This window comes from Odocoileus virginianus, chromosome 31 (genome assembly GCF_023699985.2).
Source record: "Odocoileus virginianus isolate 20LAN1187 ecotype Illinois chromosome 31, Ovbor_1.2, whole genome shotgun sequence".
Lineage (NCBI taxonomy): Eukaryota > Metazoa > Chordata > Mammalia > Artiodactyla > Cervidae > Odocoileus > Odocoileus virginianus.
The window spans coordinates 43,083,978-43,092,974 of NC_069704.1; positions in this window are offsets into that span (position 1 = coordinate 43,083,978).

The following is an 8,997-nucleotide window of genomic DNA, read 5'->3' on the forward strand; positions in this document are numbered from 1 at the left end:
AAGCGGGATGACTGAGAAGACTGCAGACTATTTTGAGCAGGCGTCTCAATATAACCATCTTGTCAAGGTCTGGATGCCAGGTTGTTTTATAGATCAGGGATGGAGGGAGGTGAGGAAACAAAGTAAAATGAGTATTTAATTCTTGCAAATATCTCCTAGAATGACAAGCCTCAGGCCAGGAGATGTGTTAATATCTTTCTTCCTGCCATGTGCATACAGGTGGACAGGGTTCTGAACAAAGGCACTGTAACAGTCAGGCAGAGGGGCAGGATTCTCTGAGGCAGGCCATTATGTATGATCGTAGTAACAAAAGCAATGGAAAGCAAGTCAAAAAAGCAGTTCCATTGTGGAGTCAGAAGTGACATCTCACTGCAACTGTTTGAGGACATGTGTAGATTTGCAAGAAGGAGACAGGAAGGGAGGAGAGAGCAGAGAAGAGAGAACAGGTTGAGAAGGATATATCTGACCCTTTCTAGAAAACTTGTGAAGGAGCTGGTATTCCCTGGGGTGCTATGGGCTTCCCAAGTGGCACTAGTGGTAAAGAACCCGCCCACCAGTGCAGGAGACATAAGGGGTGCCAGTTTGATCCCTGGGTCAGGAGGATGCCCAGAAGGAGGGCATAACAACCCATTCCCATGCTCTTGCCTGGAGAATTCCACGGATGGAAGGGCCTGGCAGGCTGCTGTCCATGGGGTCGCAATGAGTCAGACACAACTGAAGCAACTTAGCATGCACATGCACAGGGATGCTGATGTTGTCAGACAACTATCTCAGAATTAAATTCCAGGCCCTTTTGGCAACAATGCAGATGGACTTGAAGGGCATTACGCTAAATGAAATAAGAAAGAGAAATAATATTGTGTGATCTCACTTACACATGAATTAAAAAAAAAACTGAACTTGTACAAACAAGAGACCAGAAGGTGGTTCCCAAAAGCAGGTGGTGGGGGAGGGAGAATTGGGGGAAGGTGATCCAAAGGTCCGAACTTCCACTTATCGGGTAAGTACTGGGGATGCAATGTGCAACATAATGACTGTAGTTCAGATCAGTTCAGTCGCTCAGTCGTGTCCAACTCTTTGCGACCCCATGAATCGCAGCACGCCAGGCCTTCCTGTCCATCACCAACTCCCGGAGTTTATTCAAACTCATGCCCATCGAGTCGGTGATGCCATCCAACCATCTCATCCTCTGTCGTCCCCTTCTCCTCCTGCCCCCAATCCTTCCCAGCATCAGGGTCTTTTCCAATGAGTCAACTCTTCGCATGAGGTGGCCAAAGTATTGGAGTTTCAGCTTCAGCATCAGATTTTTTGTTTTATAAATCTTGAATATACTACCATGTGTGTGCAATGTAATATCTCATTGAATTTTTAAAAAAGTCCATAACTGTGATCAAAAATTCAAAAGCAATAGTGTGAAGTAAAGAATTCACTCTTGTGAAATGTAAAATTCAGAGTATTTTCTCTTTAGAAGTGAACAATAAAAGCATCAGAAGAGCCATATGAACATATTGCCTAAATTAAAAGCAGCCAAATAAATGAATTCAAAATCAGTAAGAAAATTGCTTTATCCTGACAGGATAAAGGACTGTTCTCTTTTAGGAAGGACTGGTTGGATCTCCTTGCATTCCAAGGGACTCTCAAGAGTCTTCTCCAACACCACAGTTCAAAAGCATCAATTTTTCGGTGCTCAGCTTTCTTCTGTAGTTAACAGCAGCATATTTGAAAGTTGTTTAAAAAAAAAAAAGTTGCTGAAAGAGTAACTCTCAGAACTCTCATCACAAGGAAGAAAAGTTTTAACCCTGCCAGGTGAAGGATCTTTTACTGTGGCAATGATTTTGCCATAGATACATAAATCCTTACTTTGTTATACCTTAAACTTATATAATGTTATATGTCAATTGTTGTTCAGTTGCTAAGTGGTGTCTCTTTTGCCACCCCAAGGAACTGTAGCTCTCCAGACTCCTCTGTCCATGGGATTCTCCAGGCAAGAATACTGGAGTGGGTTACCATTCCCTTCTCTCGGGCATCCTCCAGACACAGGGAGAAACCTACATCTCCTATACTGTCGGGTGGATTCCTTACTACTGAGTCACCAGGGAAGTGGTGTATATCGATTACATCTCAATAAACTGATCAGGCTGGGGAGGAGAGGCAAGCCTTCTCCTCTTTGGGGGCACTGAGTTCAGAAGCACTTCAGAGCTCAGATAAGCCTGTCTCAGGACGCCTCTCTGCTCTCAGCTGCTGCCTAGGGGTGATGCCAAGGCTGTCTTCCTGAGCTTCTCCTTGGGGAAGGGAACCTCTCTCGGAGAGGACAGGGATGTGCCACTGAGACTCTGCAGCCTGCAGGGTAATGCCTTCTTGGAGGCACGGGAGCCTGTCTTGTCCTGAGGCTTCAAGGGTTCCCTCATCACTGCCACCCTGTCCCCTGAGATCCACTCCTGGGTGGATACCACACAGCAGAAATGAGACACACTCCCAGTGGGGGAGAAGGATGGGACCACATAGATGCCAGGTGACCAGCCTCACACCAGGTCTCTGGAGGCTTCTCTCCTGATCCATTTGGGGGCAGTGACGGTGGGTAAGGAGAGAAGGCAGTACGGACTCAGTAGGGTTTTGTTTTGCTTTTCTGGAAAAAAATGTCAATCCTGAGCCCATCATCTCTCAGATTTGCTTATGGATATGAGAGTTGGACCATAAATAAGACTGAAGAAGAATTGATGCTTTTGAGCTATGGTGTTGGAAAAGACTTTTGAGAGCCCATTGGACTGCAAGGAGATCAAACCAGTCAATCCTAGAGGAACTCAACCATGAATATTCATTGGAAGGACTGATGCTGAAGCTGAAGCTCCAATACTGGCTACCTGAGGAAAAGGGCTGACTCACTGAAAAAGACCCTGATGCTAGGAAAGATTGAGGGCATGAGGAAAAGGGGACGACAGAGGGTAAGATAGTTGGATGGCATCACTGGCTCAACAGACATGAGTTTGAGTAAGCTCCAGGAGATAGTGAAGGACAGGGAAGCCGGGCATGCTGCAGTCCATGCGGTCGCAAAAAGTCGGACATGACTGAGCAATTGAAAACAACAATAGTTCCAGGAGCCCTATGGGGCTCTTCCAAGTCTCTGTGTGACCCATCTTTATGGCCAGAGGTCTCATTTTCCCAACAAGACTCAAGGGCTTGGTTGTGACCTTTACATCCTGAAAAAAACAGTCTTTGAAGAAGAAGCTGCGAGTCACAGGCAGGTCAATCATACCATGTCTGTGACTTTGGGCAAGTTATTCAGTGTCTCAGCTCAGTACTGACCTTAACAAAATGGAAAGTATTTCAACAGACACATAATAGACACAGTACAGCATAACTTCCCCTGGATACACAAAGTAATTTTTTTAAGACTTTCTTTTTTTTTTAATTTTTTTTTTTTTTTTTTTTTAACTTTGCCCCAGGTCGTAGTTGCAACACACAGGTTCTTAGATCTTCATCAGGGTTTGTAGGATCTTTACTTTCTGCATGTGTGTTCTAGTTCCCTGACCAGGGATTGAGCCCAGATCTGCATTGGGATTGCAGAGTCTTAACCACTGGAACTTAAAGAGATGGGAATACCAGACCACCTGACCTGCCTCCTGAGAAATCTGTATGCATGTCAAGAAGCAACAGTTAGAACTAGATATGGAAACAACAAACTGGTTCCAAATCGGGAAAGGAATACGTCAAGGCTGTATGTTGTCACCCTGCTTATTTAACTTATATGCAGAGTACATCATGAGAAATGCTGGACTGGATGAAGCACAAGCTGGAATCAAGATTGCCTGGAGATATATCAACAACTTCATATATGCAGATGACTCCATCCTTAAATGACAGAAAATGAAGAACTAAAGAGCCTCTTGAGGAAAGTGAAAGAGGAGAGTGAAAAAGTTGGCTTAAAACTCAACATTCAGAAAACTAGGATCCTGGCATTTGGTCCCATCACTTTGTGGCAAATAGATGGGGAAACAGTGGAAACAGTGACAGACTTTATTTTTATGGGCTCCAAAATCACTGCAGATGGTGACTGTAGCCATGAAATTAAAAGATGCTTGCTCCTTGGAAGGAAGAGTTATGACCAACCCAGACAGCATATTAAAAAGCAGAGACATTACTTTGCCAACAAAGGTCCATCTAGTCAAAGGTTTGGTTTTCCAGTAGTCATGTATGGATGTGAGAGTTGAACTATAAAGAAAGCTGAACACCAAAGAATTGATGGTTTTGAACTGTGGCATTGGAGAAGACTTTTGAGAGTCCCTTGGACAGCAAGGAGATCCAACCAGTCTCTCCTAAAGGAAATCAGTCTTGAATAGTCATTGGAAGGACTGATGTTGAAACTGAAGCTCCAAAACTTTGGCCACCTCATGCGAAGAGCTGACTCATTTGAAAAGACCCTGATGCTGGGAAAGACTGAAGGCAGGAGGAGAAGGGGATGACAGAGGATGAGATGGTTGGATGGCATCACCGACTCAAATGGACATGAGTTTGAGTAAGCTCTGGGAGTTGGTGATGGACAGGGAGGCCTGGTGTGCTGCAGTCCGTGGGGTTGCAAAGAGTTGGACACGACTGAGCAACTGAACTGAACTGAACTGAACCACTGGACCACCAGGGAACTCCCTTAAAGCATCTTAAGATCAGAAATTCTTTCAAGAAACATGGAGCCTTAAAAAAAAAAAAAAAAGAAACATGGAGCCTTAATATTTCCTCCTTGTTTTGAGATCATGAGTTTTTAAATGGTTCTTAATGACTTTTTTTTTTTAATTTGTGCTGGGTCTTTGTTGCTGCAAGTGGGCTTTTTCTCGTTGCGGGGCTCTGGCTTCACGCTGAAGTGGCTTTTCTTGTTGATGAGCCCACCTCTAGGGTATGTGGGCTTCAGTAGTTGTGGCAAATGGGCTTAGTTGCCCAGAGGTATGTGGAATCTTTCCAGACTGTGGATCGAACCTGTGTCCCCTGCATTGGCAGCCAGATTCTTAACCGCTGGCCCACAAGGGAAGTCCTCTTAATGACTTTTGATTTCTACCACCACCCTACAGTGCTCATTTTGTTTTATATTTGAAGAAACTAAGATTAAATGACTTAATCACTGAGAAGCAGGCATTTGATTTCTCCATAGCTGTGATCAGTTACCATTAGTAAAATAAAGAGGATTTTTTTTTTCAAACCCATGTTTTCGACTAGGTATTTTGTAGTGTTTTCACTTAATCCTTAAGTTTAGAGTAGGTGTTGTCTCCATTGTATGATAAAATTCAGAGTTGGTAAATGACCTGCCTACATTCTCATAGTTTAGTGTAGATCATAGATTTCAGCTTGGGTCTGTTGTGCTCCAAAGCACACAATTTCCCACTTAGGCTGGCTCCGACTGAAGGCTTCTATCCACAACAGAGATACAGGATGACAGAAGGACACTCAACTTGACTTCAGGATCCCCTGAGTTCTGATCCCAGCTCTGCCATCAAATCCAGGTCCGTTGCTTGGCTGCCATGATTCTCCAGTGAAGGGAAACAATGTTATCTCAGCCTAACTTGGGATGGTTGTAAATAATATAATTCTGTGGGTTGAGGTGAGATCGAGGGACAGGGCTGAGAATAGCAATACAGCTGGAATCTTCGAAGAGACTCTGAGTAAAATCCTGTTTCACATCCCTTCTCTTCACGTGGCAGCAGCAGAGAACCACGTGCTCCCCAAAAGCTCTCGTCACCTGAATCTGTGGTGCCATCTCTTCCTATGTGTAAGTTTCCAGGTTTTAATATAAAGGGAAGACCAGAGAACAGACCTCAGCAGGCAGGCTGCAGAAAAATGTCCTGTCGCTCCCAGCCCTGGAAAAACAAGAGCTCCTTCATTCCAGGCTTCTGCCAGGTATGTGGGGGAAAGAGCAGTGGCTTCCTAACGTCCTCCCTCTCTCTTGTTCTAGAAAAGATCATCTCCAGTAGAAAAACTGGTCTGGAAGCAGAACTGTGGGTTTAACAGTGGTCTTTCCTTGAGTAAAATGGTTCACCCATTGTGTGAAAATTCTGTTGCTGTCATAGAATCCTAGAACGACGTCCTCTAGAGTTTTGTCTGATAATTTATGAAGGGCAAAAAATGTCCATCATTACATAAGCAAGACGGGAAGGACGAAGCCTTAAGAGGGATGCTGGGCACAAGCCCAGCACACAGCTGAGGTCAAGTCTGAGCCCTTGGGATTAGATATCATGTGGTTCTTTTCCCACCAGGTGGGGACCTGGAAATAAACCTACCTTTGCAAAGCACAGGCTCTGGATTATCAAAATAAATGCAAGGTGGAAAAGGTTAGGAATTTTGTGATAACAATGGTATGCGCGTGCATGCTAAGTCACTTCAGTCGTGTCCTACACTGTGCAATCCTATGGACTGCAGCCCCAAAGGATCCTCTGTCCATGGGATTCTTCAGGCAAGAAAAGTGGAATGGGTTGTTGTGCCCTTCTCAAGGGGATCTTCCTGACCCAGGGATCAAATCCACATGTCTTATGTTTCCTGCATTGGCAGGTGGGTTCTTTACCGCGAGAGCCACCTGGCAAGTCCAGTGGTACAGATTAACCTATTTCCAGGGCAGGAATAGAGATGAAGATGTAAAGAACAGACTTGTGGACATGGGGGGTTGGGGGAGGGGAAGGAGAGGGTGGGATGAATTGAGAGAGCAGCACTGACATATGTACTCTGCCATGTGGATAAGCCTTGAAAACATCAGGCTAAGTGAAAGCAGATTCCATCTATGTGAAATGTCCAGAATAGGCAAAACCACAGGGACAGAGAAGTTAGGGGTTGCCTAGGAATAACACGCTTGGGGGAAATGGGAAATAACTTCTGATGGGTACAGGATTTGTTATTTTTGGGGAGAGGGTGAATATCAAAATGTTTTAAAATTGATTGTAGGGCCAGTTGCACAACTCCATAACTATACTTAAAAAAAAATGAAAGGCATACTTTAAATGGATGAATTGTATGTTATGTGAATGAAATCTCAATAAAGTTGTTGTTTTTAGAAAAAAGCACAAAGTCATAATAACCATTCTTCTGCCAGAACAGACCTTCAGTGTTCCTGCTTCAGGTAATGATTTGTCAAACAGATTCTCCTGGAAAGCATGATATGAAGAAGTAAGCTATAATTATATTTCTCTCTCTTTCTTTTTTTTTTTTTGCTTCACCACTTGGTTTGCAGAATCTCAGTTCCCTGGCCAGGGGTGGAACCCAGCCATGGCAATGAAAGCCTGGAATCCTAACCACTACACCACCAGAGGACTCCTGTGATTACATTTCTCCATACCAGCCCTTACTGGGTTAAAACATCTTTCACACCCATGTTCTTGTATCTTTCAGAATCCTTGACAAAACACAAATAACTGCCTGATGTTTTCACAGGTTGTTGAAGCCCTTAGAAAGCCTGAGAAGTAGTACTCAGTTCAGTTCAGTTCAGTCGCTCAGTCCTGTCCGACTCTTTGCAACCCCATGAACCACAGCATGCCAGGCCTCCCTGTCCATCACCAACTCCCAGAGTCCACCCAAACCCATGTCCATTGAGTCGGTGATGCCATCCAACCATCTCATCCTCTGTCGTCCCCTTCTCCTCCCGCCCCCAATCCCTCCCAGCATCAGGGTCTTTTCAAATGAGTCAGCTCTTCGAATCAGGTGGCCAAAGCATTGGAGTTTCAGCTTCAGCATCAGTCCTTCCAGTGAACACCCAGGACTGATCTCCTTTAGGATGGACTGGTTGGATCTCCTTGCTGTCCAAGAGACTCTCAAGAGTCTTCTCCAACACCACAGTTCAAAAGCATCAATTCTTTGGCACTCAGCTTTCTTTATAGTCCAACTCTCACATCCATACATGACCACTGGAAAAACCACAGCCTTGACTAGACGGACCTTTGTTAACAAGGTAATGTCCCTGCTTTTTAATATGCTGTCTAGTTTGGTATGACTTTCCTTACAGGTAGTAAGTGTCTTTTAACTTCATGGCTACAATCACCATCTGCAGTGATTTTAGAGCCCAGAAAAATAAAGTCAGCCACTGTTTCCACTGTTTCCCCATCTATTTGCCATGAAGTGATGGGACTGGATGCCATGATCTTAGTTTTCTGAATGTTGAGGTCTAAGCCAACTTTTTCACTCTCCTCTTTCACTTTCCTCAAGAGGCTCTTTAGTTCTTCACTTTCTGCCATAAGGGTGGTGTCATCTGCATATCTGAAGTTATTGATATTTCTCCCGGCAATCTTGATTTCCAGCTTGTGCTTCCTCCAGCCCAGCGTTTCTCATGATGTACTCTGCATATAAGTTAAATAAGCAGGGTGACATTATACAGCCTTGACGTACTCCTTTTCCTATTTGGAACCAGTCTGTTGTTCCATGTCCAGTTCTAACTGCTGCTTCCTGACCTGCATATAGGTTTCTCAAGAGGCAGGTCAGGTGGTCTGGTATTCCCATCTCTTGAAGAATTTTCCACAGTTTATTGTGATCCACACAGTCAAAGGCTTTGGCATAGTCAATAAAGCAGAAATACATGTTTTTCTGAAACTCTCTTGCTTTTTTGATGATCCAGTGGATGTTGGCAATTTGATCTCTGGTTCTTTTGCCTTTTCTAAAACCAGCTTGAACATCTGGATGTTCATGGTTCATGTATTGCTGAAGCCTGGCTTGGAGAATTTTAAGCATTACTTTGCTAGCATGTGAGATGAGTGCAATTGTGCAGTAATTTGAACATTCTTTGGCATTGCCTTTCCTTGGGATTGGAATGAAAACTGACATTTTCCAGTCCTGTGGCCACTGCTGAGTTTTCCAAATTTGCTGGCATGTTGAGTGCAGCACTTTCACAGTGTCATCTTTCAGGATTTCAAATAGCTCAAGTGGTATTCCATCACCTCCACTAGCTTTGTTCGTAGTGATGCTTCCTAAAGCCCACTTGAATTCACATTCCAGGATGTCTGGCTCTAGGTGAGTGATCACACCTTTGTGAGAAGTAGT